The 26312-nt window shown below is 46.1% G+C and overlaps 1 protein-coding gene across 3 annotated transcripts in view; it reads right to left on the reverse strand.

The window, feature by feature from the left end:
* The window catches only part of SLC5A6 (solute carrier family 5 member 6), a 1144170-nt gene that overhangs the window by 957154 nt on the left and 160704 nt on the right, over nucleotides 1-26312 (reverse strand). Inside the window, exon 1 of one of the 3 annotated variants that reach the window (XM_069605584.1) lies at nucleotides 303-327. The exons of 1 other annotated variant lie outside the window; for it this stretch is intronic. The gene's annotated coding sequence lies outside the window, so the exon portion shown is untranslated. Of the gene's footprint in view, nucleotides 1-53; nucleotides 237-302; nucleotides 328-26312 lie in introns of those variants that run through there. One more of the 3 variants, XM_069605583.1, reaches the window with a different exon arrangement.

Raw genomic sequence — 26312 nt, forward strand, 5'->3', positions numbered from 1 at the left:
ACCTGGCTGCCTCAGCTGCCCTTGTGTACTGGCACAAGCACTACGCGTCCTACCCATTTATACAGAGCGAGGCGATGGGCTGCCTCCCACCTCCCGAGCTGAAGCAGAGTCCAATAGCTAACTGGGCGCCGTGCCCCAAAAAGCAACCTAAGCACATAGCGGACAGAGTCCAACTCCGGCCAAACGACGATAAACTGGCTCCCCGTGCTAAAGATTAACCTCCCCGGGCAGCTTTGCCTTGCAGAGGCGGAGGCGGAGGCAGCAGCGCGGCACTCGCAGCCCTTCTTCCAGAAGTGACTCACCGCGCAATTACAGAGTGCGGCATGGCAGCATCTGAAGGAAGGCACAATGAGAAGCCATTATCTGAGACATGCTGGAAGCGCGCCGCCCCCGCCCTCCTCCCGCTCACACGCACCGGGCACTATTGCCTCACACCTGCCCGCAGAGCGGAGCCACATGCGCTCTCAAAAAGGCGCCAACGGAAAACGCCTTCTCTACAAGACACCACCCCCACTGCAAGTACTTACAGGTGCCTGCCCGGACCAGGGCCGGCCCTAGGATGCGTGGGGTCCTGGGCGGCAAAAGATGTGCGAGGCACGTTTATTTGCATAGTTTCACCCCTGTGTGTATGTTCATTATCCCCCACACTTTTCTGGACTTGAGCCCTCTTGATGACATTTTGCGGGATTTGCTAACTCTGACTCAGCACCATAGTCATTATTAATATCTGTGGGATCAAATAAACGGATGTTCACTATCTTAACTTTAACTGTTAATATTCCGGTTGTAGCAATATCAGTAGTGAGGCTTATTTTGGAGTAGCCAAAATCATTTATAGAGATGGGTACCTCAAAAGCAAGTACTACGACGAGGAAGAGCAGGACAAAGAGTAATGAAGATCACTGGTAAGGAATCCAAACATACCTGATCTGACTGCACGTTCCAAGGATATAAGGGCAGGGATTACCCTAGGCAAGACAGGGCAAAATGCTTTTGCTGCAAGATAGTGCAATCCTAACAGTCTATTTACTGGAAAGGCACTGAGACGGTCAGAGTAAGCAACTCTGCAGCCTTCAAATGTCATCAATAGGGCACAGGACCAGAAAAAATAACTGTGGGGGATCATTAACATGCACACAAGGATGAAACTATCGGACAGTGAAGTATTCAAATTTAATGTCACTGGCCTTTACTAATACAAGAAAATTCCAAATAGAAATGAGCATGGTCTTTCACAAAATGAATCAAAACCCGAAGGAAAAAAAAAAATGTCCTAGAACACTGCTGGCAACGGATAAAAGATGTGCACCTTTTGGCCCAAATCTAGATTTTTTAAAAACATTTTTATTCTATTTAATTTTTTGCAAAACTTTTTACAATCTTTGTCATTCAGTTGCATCAAGTTTTCAATCAGAAGGAGACAAAATGACAAACAAAAGAATCAAAAAGAGCAATGAAAACAGTAAACCTAAGGACAGCCTGAGAGGAGATTGAAACTACTCTGGTTCTCAACTGATGATCTGCATTTTTAGGATTCAAACAGACACATTGCTTCCAAAAACGTAGAACCTCAAAATATATAAAACATCTTGGCTCCTACACAATAATAAAACATCACAGGCATGTCATCTGTCTCTTGCTAGTAGTCCATCAAGGTAGTTTACTGTGGCGCACGTCAACATTTTATTATGACCAACTAAAAATGACGACCACCAATCTATATTTAAATGTTCTATGGAAAGCAAAATACCAATACAAGACGTGTGCTTTGAAGATACCTTCATGTGGTTTTGTAGTTTATTGAGTTCAAATCCAGGTGGGCGAAAACTTGAGCAAACCAGCTTTTTTTTGCATGCAGACCCTTAAAAAACACCCAATGAGGATGGAGTAGACATTGAAAAAAATGGGTGGATGCCATCAACCCACATGTAATCTGAATTTGTACCCTGAAAAATCAGTACAGGGCTAGTTAGAACACATTCAAATCAGCAACCTGTCTTCCCACATCCATCCACCTGGTAAATCACCACAACAAACGTGCCTTCTGATCCTTTCCCCTCCTGTACACGATGTTTGGCTTTCAACAAAACTCGGTTTTATAAAATCGGGCTTCAAAAGTACACAGAGCACAATTAAAGCACTCTAGCAATGTAGGAATCCTTACAGAAATATATGTTAAACAAAAAGGAGTACAAATGTTGCGTTATTTTCACCCCACCATGAAAACTACAAATACCACAATGCAATGCCACACAATTATAGAGCATTAGCAATGCCAACAGTTTGGGCGTTTGTGTCCATCTATGTTTTTCTTCTCATATGTCATTCCTCGATATCGGAAATTGGGGCGATTTTACCACGACGCAAATGTTCAAGGGAGAAATGACCGAAGATTATTTGCTCTAAATAATCGCAGGTAATTTCTCCCCTGAACATTCCCTATGCGGCCAAACCCCTAGCAAAACCCCTACCCACAAGACACCCCCACCCCTCCACCCCCTTACTTATCTTGCCTTCCATCTCGTGTCCCTGCAACGCCTGTTCCCTTTCACTTCTGTGATCGGGCACCAGCGCTGCAGGGTCCTTTTCTTTTTTGGGTCTGGTCAGCTGTGGGGGTGACCCCCGCTCACAATACTGTATAGTGATAGCCTTTTTTTATTTTATTTGGTCTGTGGGCATGCGCGTAATTTTGGGGGGGGGGTCAGGGGTATTTGTCCCCCCCAACTTTCATGGTACACCATTTTGTCACCATTCATTTGGCTGGGGCACCTTTTTTATCAGATGTCATGTCCCCCCCAACATTTTCAGCAAAGTTACTCCACTGTCTGTGGGACAGCTGCAGGGAACACCCCCGCTCACAGTATAGTAAGTGGGGGATGTGGGTGGGGGGGGCGCCCCGCAGCCTTTTCTTTCTTTTTCTCCTACCTATACCACCAAATAGATGCTACCAAATGTCCTACGAACATTTAGTCAGTAAGACATTTGGTAGTATCTATTTTCGGTAATTTGGCGTGTTAGGTAAATTGGATTTGGTCCGAATCCGATCCGGCAACCACACAGATCCCAAAGACACTCCGCCAAGGATAGGTTTACTTAAACGACATACCAAACGATACAGTGTTTGCCAAGAAGACACGTTGTGGGCATTCAGAGTAGGCAAACCATGATTTGCTTTCCGTTCAAAATGATTATGAGCAGATGCTAAATACATGATTTCGAGGAACAGTGCAGGGAGGTAATGATATTTGCGTGATGGGTATTAAAGATTGCAGCAAAGTTGCACTTTGCAGGAAGGTGCAGCATAGCAAAAAGAAATTCCAAATTAAATGAAGGAACGGTAATAGGAGCAAGTAAGAAGGGCAGCGTGGGGGAGAGAAAAGGTACCAACTTGGAGATAGAATGGAAGAGGGCAGCAAGGTGCCTGGCAAATGCCTAATACTAATGCACAAAACTGTTGGCTTTGTCAATGTTTGTCGTTGACATGACTTCAGCGAAGGGCACACAGAGTGCTTACACATCTAGTGGCTGATCATTTCAGAGCTGCTCAGCAATGCACATCATGGCATCCAGCACATGCCTCACCAGGCAAATGTTTGTGGGTAACACACCACATCCATTTGCTCACGAGCAGTGGAGGCCGGGAAAGGTAATTGAACATGTGGCTATGGTCCACACAGGCTTGCTGGCACTTGGCTAACGAACAGTGAGGAATTCGACCACCCAGGGGTGTGTTCACTTGGGCTATTTTGACATTTTAAAGGAAATTGAATGATGGTAGCTCAACCTCCGAAAAAATGTGTGGGGCTAATCCGCACACATTTTCCTATGCTCACTGCACGACTTACACCTAGACCTGTCTACTATGGGTGGACAAAGCCTACAGGCACTGTCCCCCACCCCTAGTCATATTTAGTTGGGATATGACAGCCAGCATTACACATGCCATCTCAGAACGGGGAGGGACAATCCTTTCTCCTGCCATAGCCAGCCTAATGAACTAACAAAGGCTCCATGGATACACCCGATCCTATTGTTAGTTCAGCAGATGGTGGCAGCAATTAACATACAAATAGAGTGTACTACAAACAGGCCCACATGGGGCTTGGCTACAGAGGCTAAACAAAGGAGACAGGAAACACCCAACAACCTATCGTGTGCAACGGTCAACCTGAAGCCAGCTCCCGCATGCAAGCATCAAGGACAGTGAGCTGTCATGTCTGGAAGTGTGTGTTTACATTCATAAGATATAAGAAGGTCGATTGCAGCAGCCAAAGAGTCTGGTCTCGCCGCAGCTTCAAGGGAGACCTGCCGCTTTAATTAGGAATGTAGTTCTTACAGACCGCTATCAATAAGGAAATGTGGATCTTAAACTATTATGCAAGATTATGGCAGTGAGGCTATATAACGTGTTGCGCTCTTTGGTGCACAATGATCAAATTGGATTTATCTCAGGAAGGAGCACAATGCTGATATGAGGAGATTGTTTCTACTAATAGGCAAGCATGGGGGAAGAGGAATAACTGGATTGTTACCTTTAACTCCTACAAAGCATTTGGCGCGATTGATTGGAAGTTCATGTGGGTAGGGCTAGAAAGAAAAATGGGGCTGGTCGCAATTTATACTGTGGGTGCATTTGCTATATGTTTGTTTTATTACTTGTATTGCGCACCAGACCCGTGGGTATCAGGGTGCATTGCATAAGAGAACTAACAGCTTAGTTACACATAGCATAATCATAGTTACAAATTACAGCTCAATTATACATCAGAAACAGGTCATATACATCAAATTAAACAGGATGGCAGCAGTATATATCCTAAAGAAACGGATAAGCAAAACAGCCAATGAAGATGTACAGAGGTATAAAAGTAAGCCAGGGTTAGCCAGGAGTTGGCTCGAATAATTAGATAGTTGTGGGCAGATAGAGTGTAATACTGGAGGGCACTATATCTGCATTCATATAGAGATGAGAATAGACTAGAGTAAGGGTAGCGAGTGAAGCAAGGCATTACTTGTCAGCGTCTTTGAACCATTTTATGAGGTTCTGACAGAATTTTGGGTAAGATTGATCCTCTCGCAGAGGAGGGGGTAGTCAGTTCCAGAGTTGGGCTGCCTTGACTGGGAGGCTGCGTCCCCTGACTGATAGGCAAATAATGCTAGATCGTCTGGTGAGTCTGGTGGAAATATTTCTGGTAAGTCTCGCTGTAAGATAGGAAGGAGCAGCATTATTCAAACATTTGTAGGTGAGTGAGGCCACTTTGAGCTGTATTTTATCATGTGTTGACAGCCAATTATTGGATCTTCTAATTTCTGAGATGTGCTCTCTCCTGGCAATTCCAAGAGCATCTCTACATTATTGTGGAGGGATTGGATTTTTTTGATGGTTTCCTTGTTAGCTCTAATGTAAAGAGAGTTGCAATAATCCTATTTCGACAAAACAAGTGCTCTAGCTAGGGTAGTGCAGCTGTTGGACAGGAAGGGTTTGCCTGCTATGATCAGTTTGCAGGTATATGCATTGGCAGATGCCATTGCACTGACCTGCTTCTTGAAAGAGGGTAGAAACCCACGTTTTTTACCTCACTCTCGACCGCAATAGTGTTATTGTCAATGTGGAATGTGGAATATTTGGGTCCTAGTTTTTTAAGGGTTGAGGGGGTCCCCAGGATGATGCTCTCAGTCTTACCATCATTCAGGCATAGTCCATGGGTGGCCATCCATGCCTGGATGATGAGTTATACCCTATTCACCAAGGCCAAATCCTTTTCGTAATCCCCAATAAGTGGTAGGAGAATCTGAGTCTCATCTGCATAATTAGTGTAGGTGATACCAAGATAAGAGGGGCTTCGTGAAAATGTTGTATAAAGTGGGTGAAGCGCATGATCCCTGGGGGATCCCGCAGGTGATGGGGATAAGGTCCGCAGCTGGGGTGGGGAAGAAGACCCAAGTAGTTCTATTATTTAGAAAGGATTGTATCAATGTTATGGCTTCCCCAGAAAAGTGAGCAGCTGAGTCCAGATGGCTGCAGAGGACCCCGTGGTCCACAAGGTCGAATGCAGCCGATGGGTCCAATAGGAGGAGTGGGGCCGATTTCCCCTTGTCCCTGAGCTCGTCAATCTGGGCCTTTAGGTCCATTAGGGCGGTTTCAGTTCCGTGCTGGGAGTAACATCCGGGGTCAGAGTAAATAAAATCTCTTGCTGCTGGGATGCTCATTAGAGGCGGAAGGACAGATAGCAATATGGTCTGGATCAGTAGCAAATCGGGTAAATCCGCAATTTATACTATACCAGAATCAGAGTGTGTCAAACTACAACATCTTTGAATACAAATAGAAGGTATTGCATTGTTTCATCAACAGGAATTACTTAGTGGTAATTTAATACAAAGTAATTACTTCGAAAAATATATTTGTATGTGGGGTAAGGAGTAAAAATAAAGGGGTGGGGAGGGGTTTAGGGTAGGGGCAGTAATAAAGGGAAAAGGGGAAAGGGGGCCTTCCCCATCCACCGATTTAAAAAAAGAAATATTGAAGAAAAATGTCCAAGTAATTACTTTGTAGTAAATTACCAGAAAGTAATTGCTGTCGGCGAAAAGACATGGAACCCAAACAGAATCAATGAGCTTTAAATATCTAGGTAGACAAGTGAGTGTGGATTTTGAATGGGTGTATCAACAAAGCTGAAAGAGCTTGGATAGATTTTGTTAGGGCAGTTGATGTTTGGATAAAGTTTCCCCTCTATAATGGGGAGGGTTGCACTGGCAAAAATGATTACCCTACCAAGATCACTATATGTTTTTCTAGAGAGGCCAATAATTATACCAGCTGAATACTTTCATAAATTAGATATGGGTACTGGGGAAAACTAAGTGGATATGGTACTGGATTTATGGAGAAACAGAAATGTAAATATAGCATTGGCAACGCTACGATTATTGGCTGGTAAAGGACGGATCAGTGCCCTGAGTTTTAGAACATACTACTGGGCAACAACATTGCAGCAAGTGGTGGATTGGTTTAATAAGAATAATGATGCAGTGACTAATATGAAAGTGTAATGTGTAAGAATTACTTGCGAATAAAAAGGGACATGAAACTATTATATTCATAAAGTAGAATATTTCACTGACATGTCACTCAGTAGTAGTTGCTTGGGCAATAACATTAATAAGAAAGGTGCACGGATTCTATAAACAGGGCATGGTTGAACTATAGATCTATATATTGGGGGATAAAGCGATTAACATACATCTGCAGGTTCATATACATTTTCGGGACTTTGCCAAATTGAGGGCTGACATGGGAAGGTTATGACCGTCAGTCCCCACTTAACCTCAAGTACATGAAATAAATGTAACTGATTAGACTGCCAGGTGGAGGTCAATTTAAAATCAAAATAGATAAGAAGGCAATGGAAAGGAAGACAAATAAAATAAATAGGGGATAAGTCGAACAATGATTTGCAGGAACAAATTAAACCCAAATAGTGAAAAAGAATGAGGATGTTAAAAAAAAAAAAAAATGTCAAAAATTGCATCAAGAAATGGACGGTTTCAATGGATAAAATATAAATGCATTATGAGTAACTGTTGAACCCATATGCATGCATAATTATTTGCCGACCCCATACCCTCACCCGGAATAATTTGGCTCACACATTGTTGTCAAGTGTTGGCAATAAAAGGCTGTAGGTTTGTATTGTACAGATATGGTTATGGAGATAACCATAATCACATATCTTAGTAACATACTTTTGGGCACCGGGTCTTGGGGTTACCCCCTCTGGCCCGTGCCGCCACATGTGGGAAGGTTGGCGGCTGACCACATTCCCCCGAAAGTATCTCCTAGTGGCAACCCCTGGAGGCTAGAGTTGCTGTCATTTCTCTAAAGAAATGTTCCATGCCCTGGTTTGATAAATGGGTGCCGTCTTTGTGAAAAAGGTCCGGGTCACCCAGTGTAATGGCCGGGTGCTTTATGAAGCCCAGTCCTCTTGCTGTACAGTATTTCTCTAGCCCCCTGTTAAGTTTTTTTTCTAGGAATGTCTATCGATTTGTAGCAGTTGGCCCCTTGCCATTTCTTTCTGGGTAGGATGGCCGAGAAGAACAAGTTACTTACCAACTATAACGTTCTTTCGACTGGATGTTCCTCGCACGTATTCCTCATCTTGTGATAATTAGTTATCTCCAGCTTCGCTGCTTCGGGAAAAATAATTCTCGGCAGGGGGCGCTGTGCTCGAGGTCGTGGCGTCGATTGTCCCTCGATGGACTCCGTACTCTGTCGACGTCACCGATGGTATAAATAGCTCGAGCCGCGCCCGTTGCTTCAGTTCTGTTTTTTCGATGAAATATATATAGGAGGAACACCCAGGCGTGCCCCCTGACCGATACATTCTTCGTGAGAGGAAAGTGTAAGAAAACGTAAAACTGTACTGTGAGGTAGGATGGGAGGGTCGATGAGGAATACGTGGGAGGAACATCCAGTCGAAAGAACGTTACAGTTGGTAAGTAACTTGTTCTTCGAATGGATTGTGTCCTCCCACGTATTCCTCATCTTGTGATAGGCTCCCATAGCAGTAGCAATTTTGGAGGCGGGAGTACTAATTTCAGTTTTTGTGGACAGAATGCAGAACTGCCTTGGCAAATAAACCCTCATTAGAGGAGGCAGTCTCCAAACAATAATGTTTAACAAAAGTATGCATTGTTTTCCAGGTTGCAGCTGCACAAATGTCTGCTGCCGGGACGCCCCTCTTTAGAGCCGCTGAAGTAGCCATTGCCCTAGTAGAATGGGCACAAAGCCCATCTGGTGGTTCTTTTCCCGCTAATCTGTAGCATTCAACTATGGCTAATATGATCCAGCGGGAAATGGTCTGTTTTGTTACAGATCAGCCTAATATATGACCAGTATAACCCACAAATAGTTGGTCATCTTGTCTCAATTTAGCCATCCTTGAGATGTAAAAACTAAGAGCCCTCTTGGGATCTAGTCTGTGTAATCTCTCCTCTTCCTTGCCCAGATGAGGAGGAGGATAAAAAGTTGGTAGTACTATTTTTTTGTGACAAATGGAAGTCCGAGACTACTTTTGGCAAGAACAAAGATTTAACTTTAAGGACTAACTTATCCTTATAAAAAATAGTATATGGTGGTTTGCATGAGAGAGCCTGAAGTTCGCTAACCCTGAGGGCTGATGAAAGGGCCCCAAGAAGGACAGTTTTTAAAGTTAAAAGCCTCAATGGACATGAATGCAGAGGCTCAAAGGGTATGCAAGTAAAGAATTTTAGTACTAAATTTAAATCCCAAGTTGGTACATGAAAAGGTACTGGAGGGTATACATTAGTAAGACCTTTTAAGAATTGAATTATTAACGGTATTTTGAAATATGAAACCTCTTCCGAGGAGCGCTTGAAAATGGACAGCATAGCAAGTTATCCTTTGATTGTTCCTATCTGGAGCCCCAGATTAGCTAGATGTAGCAGAAAAGAAAGCACCATTGGGGTGCCACACTGAAAAGGATCCACATCCTTGTCTTTGCACCAGTTACTAAACCTGTTCCAGCGACATCGGTACAAAGAATTTGTTGCTGGTCTTCTGGCCGAAAGCAAGATTTCCATTACGTCATCCGGAAGATCCCAATCCTTGTATCTCAACCTCTCAGAAACCATGCCTGAAGGTTGAGTGTCTTGACCTCTGGATGGAGAACCCAACCTTCCTCTTGCGAGAGAAGATCCTCTCTTTGCGGAAGACGTATTGGAGGGCAGATGGACATGTCTAGAAGGTCCGGGTACCACATTCTCCTGGCCCAATCCGGGCAATAAGGATCATGGTTTTCCTGAACTTTCTCAACCTCCTGATTAATTGAGGAATCACAGGGACTGGGGGAAACGCGTACAGCAGTGGAAACGTCTACTCCACTACGAATGCGTCTCCCATAGCCCCTCTTTGAGGAAATTCCCTTGAGCAGTACTGATTGAACTTCCGGTTGATTGCGGTGGTGAACAGATCCACTTGAGGGGTTCCCCAAAGGGCGAAGATCTCCAGAAGGACTTCCTGAGCTATCTCCCACTCGTGAGAGACCGTACTCTGCCTGCTCAGAGCATCCGCCGCCGTGTTCTTCTCTCCGGCTAGGTGAATTGCCGATAGAGAGATTCCTTCTTGTATTGCCCAGAACCATAGCTGCATTGCCTCTCTGCACAGTGGTATTGACCCTTCTCCTCCTCTTTTGTTGAGGTAGTACATGGCCACCGTGTTGTCCGTCATTATCAAGACATTCTTCCCCTGTACAGAGGGCAGAAAGGCCTTCAGAGCTAGTCTGATTGCCCTTAGCTCCAAAAGGTTGATGTGTAGTTTGTACTCCGATGGAGACCAACGACCGCTGATTGTTAGATCGTTGGTGTGTGCTCTCCACCCCGTGAGTGAGGCGTCCGTCACTACTGTTATCTCCGGCCATGGTTGCCAAAAAGACTCTCCCTTGAGAATGTTGTCGTTGCAAGCCCACGATATAAGATCCTGAGCAACTGCGCTCGGGACTTGCAGAAGATACGACATATTCCCTGAGAACTGGGATCACTGAGTTCTGAGTGCCCATTGAAGGGATCTCATTCTCAACCTGGCCTCTGGTACTAGGAAAATGCAGGATGCCATGAGGCCGACAACCTGAGAAAATCGAAGGCCGGTAGACGTTGGGCATTCTGGAACTTCGTTACCATCTGCTGGATGTGGAGAGCTCTCACTTCGGGAGGCGAGGCTTTTCCAGAGGAAGTGTCCAAGACTGCTCCGATAAACTGGAGCTTCTGGGATGGTATCATGTGGGACTTCTTGAAATTGAGAGAGAAGCCCAATTTGTGGAGGAAGTGGCAGGTGATCGAAAGATGTTCCTGAGCTTGTTCTGGAGAACTTGCTCTGATCAACCAGTCGTCCAGGTAGGGATATATGTGAATACCCCCTCTCCTGAGACTTGCTGCCACAACCGCCAACAGTTTGGTGAAAACCCTCGGGGCGGAGGTCAAGCCGAATGGCAGAACTCGAAACTGATAATGAGAATTGCCAACTGCGAACCTCAGGTACTTTCTGTGCTTTGGATGGATTGGCACATGAAAGTAAGCATCCTGAAGGTCCAATGATAGCAACCAATCTTGGAGTTGGAGAGCCTGAAGGATCTGAGAAAGAGTCACCATCTTGAACTTGTCCTTCCTGAGGAACTTGTTCAAGTTTCTCAAGTCCAAGATGGGTCTCAGTCCTCCGTCCTTTTTTGGGATGAGAAAATATGGAGAGTACCAACCCCTGTTCCTCTCCGCTACAGGTACCAGTTCTATGGCACCTTTCTCTAGCAGGGTTAAAATTTCCTGCAACAGGAGCGGATCCGGAATTTTGGCAGAGTTGGCTCCCGGTGGATGATTGAGGCCTTTTTAGAAAGGGGAGACAGTAACCTTGGGCTACTGTTTCCAGTGCCCAAGCATCTGAGGTAATGCCCCGCCATTCCTTCAGATGTTGAGAGATCCTGCCTCCCACTGGTGTTTTGTGTAACAAGGCCTCAGATGGATTTGGAGGCGGCTGCAGGAGTGGCTGAGGGTACAGATGCCGCTCCGGAGGCTGATTTTGCACCTCTTCCTCGTGCTCCACGAGGGAAGTTTCTTTTACCCCTTTGAGAAGCCTGTCCTCTTCCTCTACCAAAAGAGGAGTAGTATCGAAAAGAACGACCCCTCCAGGAAGATGAGCCGAAATAGGGTTTTAGAGGCTGGCGCAAAGAGGCACTAAGTGATTTAGCTGCCGCTTTCGAGGTCTGAAGTTTTTCTAGGCTTTCATCAGCCTTTCTGCCAAAGAGCCTCGAGCCATCAAAGGGCATGTTGAGGACTCTAGCTTGCACGTCTGGTGCAAACCCCGACTTCCTCAACCACGCAAATCTGCGTAGCACAACGCTTGCAGCCATGGATCTGCTGATACTATCAGCAGTATCCAGTCCAGACTGGAGACATTCCCCCATTGCCTCCTTCCCGTCTTTGACTATATTCAGGAAGCCTTCCCTTTCCTCGCCTTCCGGAATAAGATCAGCCGCCGCCAAAATACAGTCCCACAGGGTATGGGTAAACCTGGCTAGGGTACAGGTGACATTTGCCGACTTAAGTGCCATACTGCCTGACGTGAAAACTTTATGTGCCCAGGCATCCATTTTTTTATCCTCTCTATCTGGAGGGATAGTTGGATAAGAAGTAGATGCTGCCTGAATGACTAAAGTCTCTGGAGTCGGATGTTTATTCAAATATTCAGGATCCGTTCCAGCTGGTCTATATTTTCTTGGAAAAGTGCTATCTGCAGCAGCAATAGTCTCTGGTTTCTCCCGGTTTTTCTCCACAGTCCTTTGAAGGGCCCTGTGAAAAGGGAGAATAGGATCTTTCTGAGGTCCCTTGACGATTATATCCGTCATGTCATCTTGTTCAAAAATGGGTGAAGTATTACCCCAACCCATATATTCAGCTACCCTGGTCATAAGAGCCCTGTACCCAGCATCTGCATGCTCTGCAGGATCAGGTTTGGCGAACTCTAATTCTGGGGATGTGTCAACTCCACTGGCAGAATGTAGAGCATCACTCAGGTCTCTCCTTCTAGATTCCTGGTCAATAAGTTCCTCAGGAACTTGTCTTGTACTATAAGTAACTCCCAAAGGAGTAACCTCGTCTTCTTCTGAAGCAGACTCTTCATAAATTGCTGACATAGATTTGAAAAAGTCGGACCTGGGCAAAGGAGTGAATCTCCTTTCTCCCTCTTCCATCTGCTTCGAAGCAATTGGCAAATCCTTCGAAGTTGTCGAAGGGGTCTTCGAAGATGACTTCGATAATGGTGTTGGGGATGTTTTCGGCTTTGGAGTCGAAATTTTCTACGCCAAAGGCGTTGACGAAGTCGAAGTATTCGACGATTTGTGTTTCATGTATAGCACTGGAGAAGTGCTCGACTCTCGAAGAGTCTTCGGCGGTTTTACGTCGACTCGAGTTTTTTTGGATTCCTCGACGCTACCGGTCTTTGCCATGGTACCCTTGGACTTCCCTTTGTCATCCAATGGAGCGACTTTAGGGGTATGGCTTTTTTGAGGGTCTTTTGAGGGGGTCGGGGCCGCATTCTCGAAAAACTCCCATTATCTTTTTGCTGAATTCTTCCGACTTACTGGGAGAATCCGATTTAGTTGGACAATGAATTGCTTCGGTCAACTCTGAAGAAGATGAGGGCGATCTAGGTCTCCTCTTCATTTTTTTCGATGACGACGAAGAGTGTCCCGATCTACTCCTAAATCGTGATCTCCGAGTGCCTATGGCGGTCCGATTCCTTAGAATCAGTCGCTTTCTTGTGTCTTTTTGACGTAGCCTTCTTTGAGGCCTCCATCCCCACCGACAGTTTACCTCTCCTCTCACGAAGAGCTTTCTCGGCCATAGACTGGCAGGACCCGCAGTCGTCGGTTCAGTGACTGGAACCGAGACACCAGAGACAAATCCGGTGGGGATCGGTGATCGACCTCTTAGACCCACAATCTGCACACTTCTTGAACCCCATCCTGGGTGTCGAAGGCGTTGAAGAGGACGACATTTTCTTCACAGAAAATAGAAGCACGCCGTTCTCGATAGCGAAGCGATCGGAAAAACGGAACTGAAGCAACAGGCGCAGCTCGAGCTATTTATACCATCGGTGACGTCGACAGAGTACGGAGTCCATCGAGGGACAATCGACGCCACGACCTCGAGCAAAGCGCCCTCTGCCGAGAATTTCTTTTTCCCGAAGCAGCGAAGCTGGAGATAACGAATTATCACAAGATGAGGAATACGTGGGAGGACACAATCCATTCGAAATATATTTCTGTTCCCCTCCAATTATGTGAAATGCCTGCTAGGGAGGAGGACATGTCCTCGAATAATTTCTCCTTCCAATGGATACCAGGTCATTGCCCCCTAGGTGTATGACCAAAAATTCTGGCGTGTCTCTGTATGCGACCAGTTCTGCTGAGGTTTCGTGGATCTCGGCCCATCGTAGGCCTCTGCATCCCCACTATGAAGAAATTGTGTTTCTGAAAGGTGGCCTTTCTTTGGTCTCCTCTGCCCATCGGCCCGTTCTGAAGATAAATGAGTGGCCGACTATCCATGCTGATTGGAGAGCGGTCCCACCCTGCTTTGCTGATTGCTTTCATCAGCACCCCTTTCAATTGGTAGCGGCTTAGTGCAGAGGCATCCTTGTGGATTAGAAACCTCCCCCATACCTTGGGCCTTTGCGTGTGATAAAGGTTGCTGATGGATACCGGGCAGTTTGCTGCCTCATCAATGCAACAATTGTTGATGGTTCTTTTAGCCCCAGTTTTTGATTGTTGGATTTCTATGCCGACGCTCTCTTGTCTAACCCTGACCTCCATGACACCCAGGCCGTTGGTAGCCCTGGTGCTGGAGGCAATGAGCTCTCCAACACGGAAAGCCCCAAAGTATGCCAGGAAAAAAGCTGTTTTGAATAATAAGATCTCGTATTGATGCCAGCATATGGCATCCAGCTGGTTTGCAATTTGTACCAGTTTGTTGAAATTCAGGGGGCGGCGGGTGTCCACCTGGGGGCCCTCTATTCTACCCCATCCTTTCATTGCGTAGGAAATAAGAGCGCTCTGCGTGGGGTCTGAATCACCCCATATTTTTGAAAAATACGAGATTGCAACTAGGTATCTTTTTGCCCAATCTCTCTTAAAGCCTTGTTCATGCGCCCATTTTAAAAATATTTCTATGTCTTAAATCGTTAAGAACTCTACATGGTTTACGCCTGTGGTTTTAAATACTGTTTGTAAGCACTTACTGTACTGTGCCGCGGTGGTGCTTGCCAGTGCTTTCTCGCCCATCTCTGTTAGGAAGCCTAAGGAGTTGTTGGCACCCGTTATTGAGGTGCCTGGTTCTTGTTGGGCATCCCGGCCTGGGCTCATCTGTTCCTGGGCGTGAGGCGCTAGCTCCCGGAATCTTGGCTACTGAAAGCGAGATAAAGCATCTGCAATGTTATTATCCGCCCCAGCAATGTGCTTTGCTTTGCTTTGACCACAATGTTTTCTTGTAGTGTGATTGCTGTGATGGCTCGTAGGACTTTTAGCACTAGAGGGCATTTGGTAGACCTTCGGTTTATGGAGCCTACTACGGCCATGTTGTCGCACCAGACCAAGAGTTCCGTGTTAGCTAGCTGCCTGCCCCAGATATGTAATGTTAGCCAAATGGGAAATAATTCTAGGAGGGTGATGTTCTTAGTCTACCCCGCCTGTTGCCATGAGTTGGGACAGTGTCCTGCCACCCATTCTGAGTCTAGTATGGCTCCAAACCCCTTGATCCCGGCTGCATCGGTGAAAAGGACCCTTTTTGTCCATGTGTTCAAAGGCGTACGCCAAAGTGAGGTCCTGTTGAAATCTTTGAGGAAATTCCCCCAAATTTCCATATCTTGTTTCACCTCTGTGCCTAGCCGGATGTGCAGGTGGGGTTTGGTGTATGATTTGATTTTTAGTTCCAAACTTCTGGAAAATACCCTCCCTTGGGGGATTATTCTAGCAGCGAAGTTGAGACTCCCTGCTAATGATTGAATTACTCTGTGTCCTTGTTTTTTGTTGTCAGGCCTTGTATTTTCTCCAGGAGTTCTGCAATTTTTGTTTTGGGATCTTGCATAGGCCATGTACAGAGTCAAGTTCAATGCCCAGGAAAATTATGTTGGTGGCAGGTTTGGTCGTTTTATCCTTTGCTAAAGGTATGCCCCACTGTGCGGCCATTCCTTCTAATTTCGCCAGGGCCTTGTTGCATTCATCAGAATTTGCTGGGCCCATTACCATGAAATCATCGAGGTAGTGTACTACTTTGGTCCCTGGTCTCTGTTTTTGGAAAGCCCATTGAAAAAAGGAGCTGAATTGCTCGAATAGGGCACATGATACTGCACACCCCATGGGGAGGCATCTGTCTACATAGAATTTATTGTTAAAAGTAAAACCTAATCATTGCTGGGAATCTAGGTGGACTGGCAATAGTCTGAAAGCGAATTTGATGTCTAGTTTGGCCATCAGGGCGTTCCTGCCACATTCCTGTAAGAGTCTTACTGCCTCCTGGAAGTGTGTGTACGATACCGCGGATTCCGTGTGTGGAATGCAATCGTTTAGTGATTGGCCTTTGGGATAGGAGAAGTGGTGAATTAGCCTCATTTTCCCAGGTTCGTTTTTGGGGACCAGACCTAGTGGTGATATTAGGTAATCGAGGGGCATGTGGTCCCAGGGTCCTGCAATCCTGCCTAACAGCAATTCCTTCGTGATTTTGCTCCCCACAATATGGGGGTTGTCCCTGGCGACTTCAGGTTCATTGGGATGTTCTGTGACCCTGTGCCCTTAAAAGGGATGGTAAAACCCTTGGTGAAACCCTTCCAGATTGCCTCACTGGTTTTCTTGTCTGGGTAATTCATGAGTGCTTCTCTAAAATTGTTTGGGTTTATGGGGGTTCTGCCTGGTGCCAAACCTGGGGTTGAAAGGGAGTGGATGGTGCTAATCTTTTGCATTTGTGGCTGGCAGTCTGTTGCAGTTGCTTGCTGCGTGGTCACCGTTGCAGTCCTTACCCCAGGTGCACTCTTTTTTCCAAAATTCCTGCATGGAATGTTGGCTTTTGGAGAGTGGTTTTTGTTCTGCCTGTGGGTATTAGACTTAGCCGTCCATGGCTGGTTCTTCCGAAAAGGCTGCTCCCCCTTTTTATGTTTCTCGTTATTGTTATTTCTGGGACCTTGTGCATTTTTGCTATTTTTGGAGATGTTCTGTGAGGCCTCTTCCTCCGATGGGGGTTCGGTCGTGTACAAGTAATTTTGGACCTCGTCCCATTCTATTGCTGGCCTCTCTGACATGCTTCTCCTAAATCTGATATCATATGCTAGCCAGGTCTTCCCTTTGAGTGATTTTTACTTCTCTTATTTTATCCATTTAAGCCCATAGTTTTCTGCCATCATTGGGGAATTGCTCTTCGTATATTGTTGCCAAGATGGTGAAGGCCTGTAGCCAGTTGTACATCTATTCAGTATTTCAGTCTGGAAGGATTTCAATTTTAATTCTAATTGGGCATTGCAGATCATTGCTATGTCTGTTGGGTTGCTGTTGCTTTGCCCGGTCTGTCCCAGTGGTTCTGTACTGGGGGTTGCCCATGCTTTGAAAACACCTGTTGGGTCTACTGTGGCTGCAGTTGGCGCAATTGTGCTGGCAGCTGTTGACATTGCTGGCACCTGTGGCTGTGGTGTGGCTGGGGCTGCTGTTGTTGGGATCGTTGCTGGTGGGGAGGGGTCACCGTTATGGTAGGTTCTAGGGGTATGTTGGGGTCTGTGGGTCCCTGCTCTCCTGCTTGAGGTAATTGTTTCCCCCTCATTTTGAGCAATAATTGTTGCATTTCTGACATGTTCTTGCACAATTTCGCCAGTTTTTTGTTACCTTTTTTAGGGCCATCTGTCACGGTCTGTCTCTTTGGTGGTGTTGTGACGTCATCTTGATTGGGAGGCATGGGTGTAACCGTACCGTAGTGTTCCGCTGCCTCAATGGCTGCCATAAGGTGGGGTGATTTGGGTTTCTGTGCCGGTGTTGTGGTTTCCTGTGATTTTCGTTTGGGACCCAAGTTTCCTTTCAGCCTGTTTGATTAAAAGAAAGACATTTGAAAAAGGCGGTGTTTGGCCCTGCAGGGATCTGAACCCGTGTCAGCAGTCTCTGCACAGATGTCAAAATGAGCTCTCCACTCGTTGTGCAATAGCACCGTCTATCATGCACATTATAATGCTTGTTGTATTATTTGTGGATTCTTGTGGGCTTTCAAAAATATGCTGTTTCCCATGCTGGGAAACTGTAGAGTGTTGCCCCAAAAAATATTTTGGTTTATGTTCAGACAAACTTCAGCAGTGGTCTTTGGTGAGCTGAAATTATTTCTTGTGCCCAGGTTCGAGTTATGCCTTGGTTGTTCACTGCAATTAATTGCGTGTGCCCTGTTGGCCTGGTCCTTAAAAAATGCCCCAAATGCTGTATAAACCAAAAGTTGTCTGCCTACTGCCTCAATTACAATGTTCCTTGTACTTTTGCGATAAGGTTTCCTGGAACAGGGTTTCCCCACAGCCTCAGTGTTTAAACTTGCAATATTTCTATTGAAATTGACGTGCAGCGTGCGTTCCGGGTCCGCCGGAGAGCGGCTGCCCGCAGATGTTTATTTTTGTTGCACGCGGTTAGAAAAACAGTGTTCTATTTCATGCTCGCAGCCCGCCGTGGCGGCTTACCTGAAATTGACGCTTGACTGAGGACACCGCCTATGCTGGGCTGCTCTGCAGGTTCCTCCTTCCTTCGTTCGTGCTGGTAAGTGGAGTCCTGCTTTCCTTCGGTACCTCACGGGAGACTTTCCTTGTTTGTTCAGTGCTCGCCGCTCACTGCCGTGCAGGGGTTCATGAACAGTGCAATGTTCAAAGGGAAACAAAGATGCTGCGAAAGCAACAAACTTCAGAGTTTGCTAAAGAAGCGAAGGTTTGGAAGGCACTGAGTAAACAGTGCACCTTCTGTGTGTTTGGGTCACCGTTCAGGGTCCACAAACTGTTTTCGCATGCCGCTCTGTATTTATAAGACCCAGGGGAGCCCTGGGTCTTTGATATGTATAGTAGTGGGGGCTGTTGTGTTCCAGCCCCCGGCCGGATAGCCGACTGTCTGGCCCCCCTGGGGGGGCAGGTCTTTGAACCTGATCCCTGCCTGACTTCTGGTTTCCTTAGGTGCTTAGCACCTTGCTGTATGGAGGAAGGGTGAGGTGATTGTCCCGGGAGGATAGCTTAACGGCAACGTGTGCGCCTTGGAAGCAAGACGACACGAAGCAACACAGGTTCGATCCCCGGGTCCGCGCCTAGAAACCTCTGGGTGTTTAAGCGCGTTATAAATATGCAACTAAGACAAAAAAATAAAAACAATTATGCAACTGAAAAAACAAACAATTCCTGTAACAGCGCCTCGATGCCCATGGGCTGTGTGAGCGCTTTAAAAATGCAAAATAAAATAAAAATAAATAAAAATATAATTGTTCACACCTCACCCTCTCTCAGCTTTGTGTTGCATAGACTGCATGTCTCTGGCTTGGGGAAGAAGAGGAGCAGAGAGGGGGAGAGGTTGGGCTCTCCAGGCCTGCTGATGGTAACATCAGTTACCCTGCCTCGCTTTGGGCGGCCCTGCAGCATTGCCCAGAAATATTACACTGCTGGCAATGTTAGAAAGATTTGGGCACATATCTTCATATATGGACAGAATATGACAATTCAGAGATTTTCTGGTATAGAGTAATAGACAGGTTTTATGAATTAAAGGTACGGCTACAAACGACAATTGAACCATGTAGATTAGGATTACTGCCAATGAAAAAGAGGGGTGAACATAGAACTTTTGGTGAAGTCATAGTAGTGGGAGCAGTTGAAGGCGGAAGGCCCTAGCTATAAAGATTAGGGAAGTCATCTAGAGAAGAAAGATGAGCTATGTCACCACTAAAAACATTCCTAAAGATGGTGCCTATAGTATCTGGTACGAGGTAAAAGACATTACATGCACCGTCGGACCTAATGCCAACGTGAATAAAGTACCTATGTGATACATAACGCCAGCGCGGCTATCCATCAGAGGAAAGGATGGGGAGGGTAATTTATGTTATAAGCATTGGGCACTAACAAGTTTGAGATGAATAGGAAAGAAAATTGGCGGTTACTTACAAACATTACATTATTTATCATATTTCTTGACACTAAGCTAAATGGAAAAATTACAGGTCAGAGACACTGGTAATAATGTTCTTATGTAATTGCATACCCGATCCTTCCAAGTCTGTTTAACAAAACAGAGCCCGCAGCGTATAAATGCATGCTTTGAAGCCAAAACCAAACCAATCACCCCATCACATTTTCCAAACTTCATCTGAAATTGGCTCCCAATACTAGGCATTCCATATCTCCATAGCTCAAAGCGTCTCTTCTTACAGCTCACCATTTCCAGGGGGTAAGGGGGTGAGGAGTAAAACATTGAAGTAGGCTTCGGTGAAGGAGAGGTAGAAAACGAAATTGAAAAAATAGATAGGTGAACCTTTTATTACTTCTACATCACATTGACCTGCTTGCAGGACATAAGACATTACCTTTTTTGAAAGTGTGAAGAAAGTAACATCACAGCAAGGATTGTATTCTGTTGCCATCTTTTAGTGGCAAGACAAAATACTAAATGAGTGCAGACACAAACGAAGGCATCAGAGTGCATTTAGTGGCTGTAACCAAGTGCACCACATGTGACCCATTTTCTAGCAGCAACAGAGGAGTGACATCTCCGAGTGCCACAATGTAGAAAGCACCTAAACGTGCCAGTAGGCGAGTTAGGCAAGTGGAGGAGGTTTCAGCTCACTTTCTGGGGCAAAAAGAGAAAAGGGAACTGAGCAGCGATGCATGATCTATGATGTTCAAGGTCTCTCTCCACCACACATAGTTCGGTTCCGCAGACGAGTCAGAGGACAATGACCAAGATGAAAGGTGACCAATCAGATTCCAGGACGCAACCGAAAACAGCGAGGAGAACAATGCTAAAGTTGGCGGCAGGAAGGACAAAGCTACAGTGTTGCAGCAACACTACCAAATGATATGATAGTTCATTTAAATAGCGCCTATACACAATGTGTTTCAAAGCGCTTCAAGGCAAGGGATGGAACAAGGGAAAATACAGTGACATTCTTACAGGCCATGAACAGTAAGGATGTGAAATTAGCTATCATACTCGGCCTGACGAGATTTCAGATAGTGCAAGAGCTAAGGCATAGATAAGGATGGGAGGGGGAGAGTGGGAAGGAAATGGAAACAGACGGGCGACTACCGTACTAGGCCTGACGACATTTCTGGTAGAGCTGGAGAAAACAAAAAGGTGAGGGAGAGGGGTGCAGAAAGGGAGGGGAGGAACTAAAGCGACTTTCATACTAGGCCCAACGACATTTCAGATAGTGCTGGAGGGGCAGTGGGGAGGAAAAAAAATAGTAATGGGACGGTGGAGGAAACAGACGAGGTTGCTATAATATTAAGTCCAGGGACAATTCTGATAGAATAAGTGCATAGAAGAAAGTAAGGGGAGGCGATAGGAAAGGGAGAAGGGAAAGGAGGAGAGAACAGAGTAAGCAGTCAAAAAAAGGGGAGAAGCAAGAGTGGAGAGCGAATACAATTGCAGAAATCAGTAGTAACACAATGTTGCAAGCCAGGATGCAAGATGAAGATAGGAACAGCATGATTCAGGACCACCATGAGTACAAGATGCAAAGGAAGTCCAGCATGAGAGTTGAGAAAGGGTGACGCACCGTGAATGAATGAAGTCCATAAAAGTCAAATACAGCATTGGCCACAAGACGGTGATGGTGAAACCAGAATGTATCAGGACAGATTCCTGCAGAAGTAGGCTGGAGGAGGTTGAGGGGGAGCAGGGTAGAAGAATCAAGCAAAACAGGCAACACCTGTGTGCGAGAAGGGGGGGGGCACAAGGGAACATCACAGGGGGACCAGAGGGGGCGGGGATGGCCTGTGGAGACAGAGGGGGGTGACACATGTTGGTGCATGCTTACCTGCTGTCTGAGCAGGGGGGGTCGGACCCTGGGTCCTCCTGGTCCAAACAGATCTAAACAGGAATTGCCCTTTTTTTCCATCTGCCCTTCACTGCAGACGCCCGGCCGAGAGACGCCCTTGATCTAATAGTTGAGAGCAGGAAGGAAGAGGCAGGGCTAAGAAGGTGGGCAGGGCTTAGGCCAGGGGACCTAGATCCACTTGCACCAGCTCCCCATCTGCAAAGGAAAAGAGGCTGGAAGGCTCCTTAAGTAGGAAAAAGAGCAGCAAGAAGGAAGGCACCAGGTGGGCAGGGCTTGCTAAGTGGTGAAAAGGAGCAGCAAGCAGGAAGTCCCATCTCGTCCCACGCCCGCAATCTTGGCCTCCACCTCGACTCCTCTCTTTCCTTTTCTAACCACATCTCCCTAACCTCTCGCGCCTGTCGGCACCACCTGTTCAACATCCACAAGATCCGCTCCCTCCCTCACCTTTCACGCTTCTAAACTCCTAATTTCCTCCCTTATTTTCTCCCACATTTTCTACTGCCCCCTCTTTTTGGTCTCCCTGCCTCCCACCTGACTCCCCTAAAATCCATCTACCACTCCTCCATCCGTATTCTATGTCTTCTCGGTCCTCGTGACTATCTCTACCTCACTCTCAACTCGCTGGCTTCACTTCCTCTCACAACTGAAATTTCAATTCCTCTGTCTTGTCTACAAATCTCTCCATAACCTCGCCCCCCCTATCTCTCTTCCCGCCTCTCATTTTACCATCCGTCCCATTCTCTACGGTCCGCCGATCTCTACCTTCTCACAGTACCCACTGCCCCCTGCGCCGCTTCCGCTCCTTCCAACTCTTGGCTCCCCTCCACTGGAACTCCCTACCTCTATCCATCCGCTCCTCACCCACCTACTCATCCTTCCGCTCCTCCTTGAAATCCCTTCTCCTCCACTCCCCTCCCTGGCTCTCCTCATGCCCCATCCCCCCTCAAACCCCTAGCCCCCTCCACCTGCGCCCCTCCTACCGCCTCCTCCCACCGTCCTCACTGACACTGCTACCAAGAGGCACAGGAGGCCACCTGGGATACAACCCCCCCTCCCCTCCCCTCCCCTCCTGCCTCCTTCCTCCCACCCTGCTAACATCGAACCAGACTCTCATACCCCTCAACATTCCTCCCCTCCCCTCTCCCTCCTCCTCGAGTAAATTGTTCCATATACTGTACTTCTGTTGTTACTCTAAAGCGCTATATAAATTCAATAAACAGACAAACATAAGGCACCATGTGGGCGGGGCTTGCTAAGTGGTAAAAAGATCGGCAAGCAGAAAGGCACCAGGTGGACGGGGCTTGCTAAGTGGTGAAAAAGAACGGCAAGCAGGAAGGCACCAGGTGGGCGGGGCTTGCTAAGTGGTGAAAAAGAGCAGCAAGCAGGAAGGCACCAGGTGGGTGGTGCTTAGGTCAGGTGACCTAGATCCACTTGCACCTGCTCCCCATCTGCCCCACTCTGCCAACAGCACCTTTACTGCTGGGCGTTTTTGCTAAAGCAGAAGATCTGTCGATCTACGCCGCTTTGGAGGTGTCAAAGTAATTACTACATGAGAAATAGTGACAGCATCTTCCCGTCAGCACTCAGCTGGGTACGATATATTTGCAGCGCTATACGGTGCAACACATGCAGAGGACTGAGATTAACCCGGAAATCTTCCTGCAGCCCTCTCTCCAGTAACCAGCCAGATAATGTTGCTCGTGCATGGCCAGAATGGAACTCTAGTGAGAGACTGAGTGGTGCGAACTAATATTTATAGATGCCATTAGTGTTTGTGCTTCTGTACTATTCTTAAGTCCTGCCGTTTTACAACTGCAAAGGAAATGCAGAATCAGGTCCCAACAGAGCAGACAATAACACACCTGTCATTTATTAATTTCTCCCTGTGAAACGAGAGCAGCAATCATGAGCGCATTTTTCTTTTCTTTAATAATTTTATTATAATATATATATTTTTTTTTATATAGGTACCCCAATGCTTGCTACACAATAGCATGACAGCGAGAAACGCACGAGGGCAGTTTCAATTGAAAGGTTTGCTGTGGTGCATTTTCATGTTCTAAGGCATCAAGTGTTTTCATGACATTTTCTAAAATTCCAAAAATCTAAAAACAGTTGCTTTAAAAAACGGCATAAGCCCCATGCCATTGACGAGGTGGCAAATTTGCAGAATTAGCCAAGTAAGATTTTCAAACAGTCTCAATAGACTGTCAATTGTGCAATCCCCCCTCACATCCTCTTCAAAGGCTTACGCTTCTTGGCTTCTACTATATCCAGCCAATATCAAAATGGACATGGTGGAGACCACTGAATTTAAACATTGAACAACATAAGGCGCTTATGCCTAGTTGGAAATGTTTTACACCCGTTTGTTGAAAGATGCAAATATGTTATAACGGATGGGATAGCGTTAATACATTTCTGCCTTTAAAGGATTTATTTCTGCCTATAGAGGAGTTTGAGGGTGTTCTAAATCGCAACCATGTGCCATCAATTTGATTCCAGTCCGGAGTACCTACATTAACTCCAGTTAACTTCTTAGCCTCTATCTCAACTTTTGCACTCCATTTTACACTAACTCTGCCGACAGTAGTGCAACTAAGCGGCTTATGCAAATCATTGACACCTTTGCATAATTAGAAAGCCACTACCACGATATTTGAGGGGAATAGGAGGGGGGACGGGAATACTTCTCTGGTTATGTGGGCAGTTAGTTCACATGTCCTTCTCCTATCCTCTAGCCTAGTACATCGCCTAGAAAAGACTAGGGTGGTGCTAGAGGATGTGTCTCTCAACAACACCTACCACTAGCATAGTGTTCATCTCCTTTCCTCCCCTAAAAATGGTGCATCCCCGGCAATACTGCCCAAATAGTGCCATGTGGACTGTAATACTACAGTTATCGCAACTTTCACTAGCCCACTAGCATTGGCAAGTATTTTTTATGAATGGTGAGTACCATTTGCATGATACTTGACTTTTGCCGGCGAGTATTAGGATTTCTGAAACATGTTTAATTTACTGCAAACATACTTTGTTAGCAGTAAATGGCAAATGCAAGTTTCAGTGTGCATGCTTGACAGCATTGCACCAAATATGAAGTGCGTTTATGGCGACATGCACCGTTTCACAAAAGCACTGGTAAATATTTTGTCACCAGTCACCTTGGGGCAAGTGCATTTCTCTTAGGTCAAGTATGTATATTAAAAAGGTACTCACCTTGTAGGTCTAGTGGAATTTTAAAGAATTTACAAGGCCTGCTACCACCAACAAGCTATGGTGGCAACAAGGCAAGGGTGCTGGACTGTGCGACTGACATAGTATGCACGAACAGCAGTGATGCTTGAGCAAGAGGAGGGAAACCTAGGGCTGATGTGTCCTGGACCAGCAACAAGCAGGTGTACTCTCCCGTTAGTACATTCCTTATTGCCATCCCACCGTTAAAGGGTCCTGTGAAAGAAGGGTCATTAGAATCTGAAATGCACATTATGGCTAGTCAGTCCATGCCGAGTTGTGTGCGTTTGTGCATTGTCATTGTTTCCTATGAGCAACCCTTCTTTGGCACACACCACTTCACTGGTTCCTTACACATGTTTGTCAAAATGCCTTCCTTCGTCCTCCCCTGGTCTTCCTCTCATGCTAGCAAACACAGTCCCTAGGGCAGAGGTCTTTAAAGTGTGGGGCGTGCACCTCCCAGGGGGGCACAAGACCCAGCCTGAAATATTTAATAGAGAATGTGATTTTTTGTAATAGATTTTTTTTAAATGGATTAAATTGACAGGGCCGGTTCACAGGGTTGGACTGGAGCTTACAACTGTCCCGGGAAGCAATTAAAAAGTGGGCCACAGTTGCAGATGAAAATTCATTCTTTTAGTGACTGACTGTTCGAAAAGTAGCCAAGGGGTTGTTTTTGGCTAAAATGTAAGCTAATTCTGATGCCTTCTCACACATGCGGACATGCGTTTCAGCACCCATGCACAGGCCCCTACCACGCGTGTGCAAGAACCAGGAAGCTCTTACTTCCCGATTCAGGAGCTGGAGCAATGGGGAGAAAACTTCAGGAAAGGGGCAGAAAGTAATTTTATGTTCATTTATTTTTTTATTTAAATATGTGTATGGATGCGTGTATGCTCGTGTTATGAGTGAGTGTATGGTGATGGGTGCTTGTGTGAATGATGAAGTGATGTGTGTGTGAATGAATGATGGAGTGATGTGTGTGTGAGTGTGAAGGGAGTAGTTTCTTACCTGTAACTCCATTTCTCCAGCGTTGGTATCTTTCATGGATTCACATGCTGTGAATATTTCCTGTCAGGCTGGGAAACCTCGGTAACTTTAACCTAGCGTTTCCTATGGAAAACATTGACACTTTAGTGTCCTATCGACGTCCTTTTAGGGTGCTTTAGGCTACACCAATAGGACGTCTGGTATAAATAGCCCCGCCCCTGCGGCTTACCTTCAGATTTTAACCTCCAAAGCAGAGGAAACCCAAAACAGGATTTGTCTGCAGGGGGGGCCGGTGGGCGCCTGTGAATCCATGAAAGATACCAATGCTGGAGAAATGGAGTTACAGGTAAGAAACTACTCCCTTCTCCAGCATTGGATCCTTCATGTATTCACATGCTGTGAATATATTACATAGCAGTATGACCAACCACTGGAGGTGCATGAAAGGCAAAACAATCTCCATGCCCCCAGGCCATACC

Source organism: Ambystoma mexicanum, chromosome 4p (assembly GCF_040938575.1).
Source record: "Ambystoma mexicanum isolate Mex_15411 chromosome 4p, UKY_AmexF1_1, whole genome shotgun sequence".
NCBI lineage: Eukaryota > Metazoa > Chordata > Amphibia > Caudata > Ambystomatidae > Ambystoma > Ambystoma mexicanum.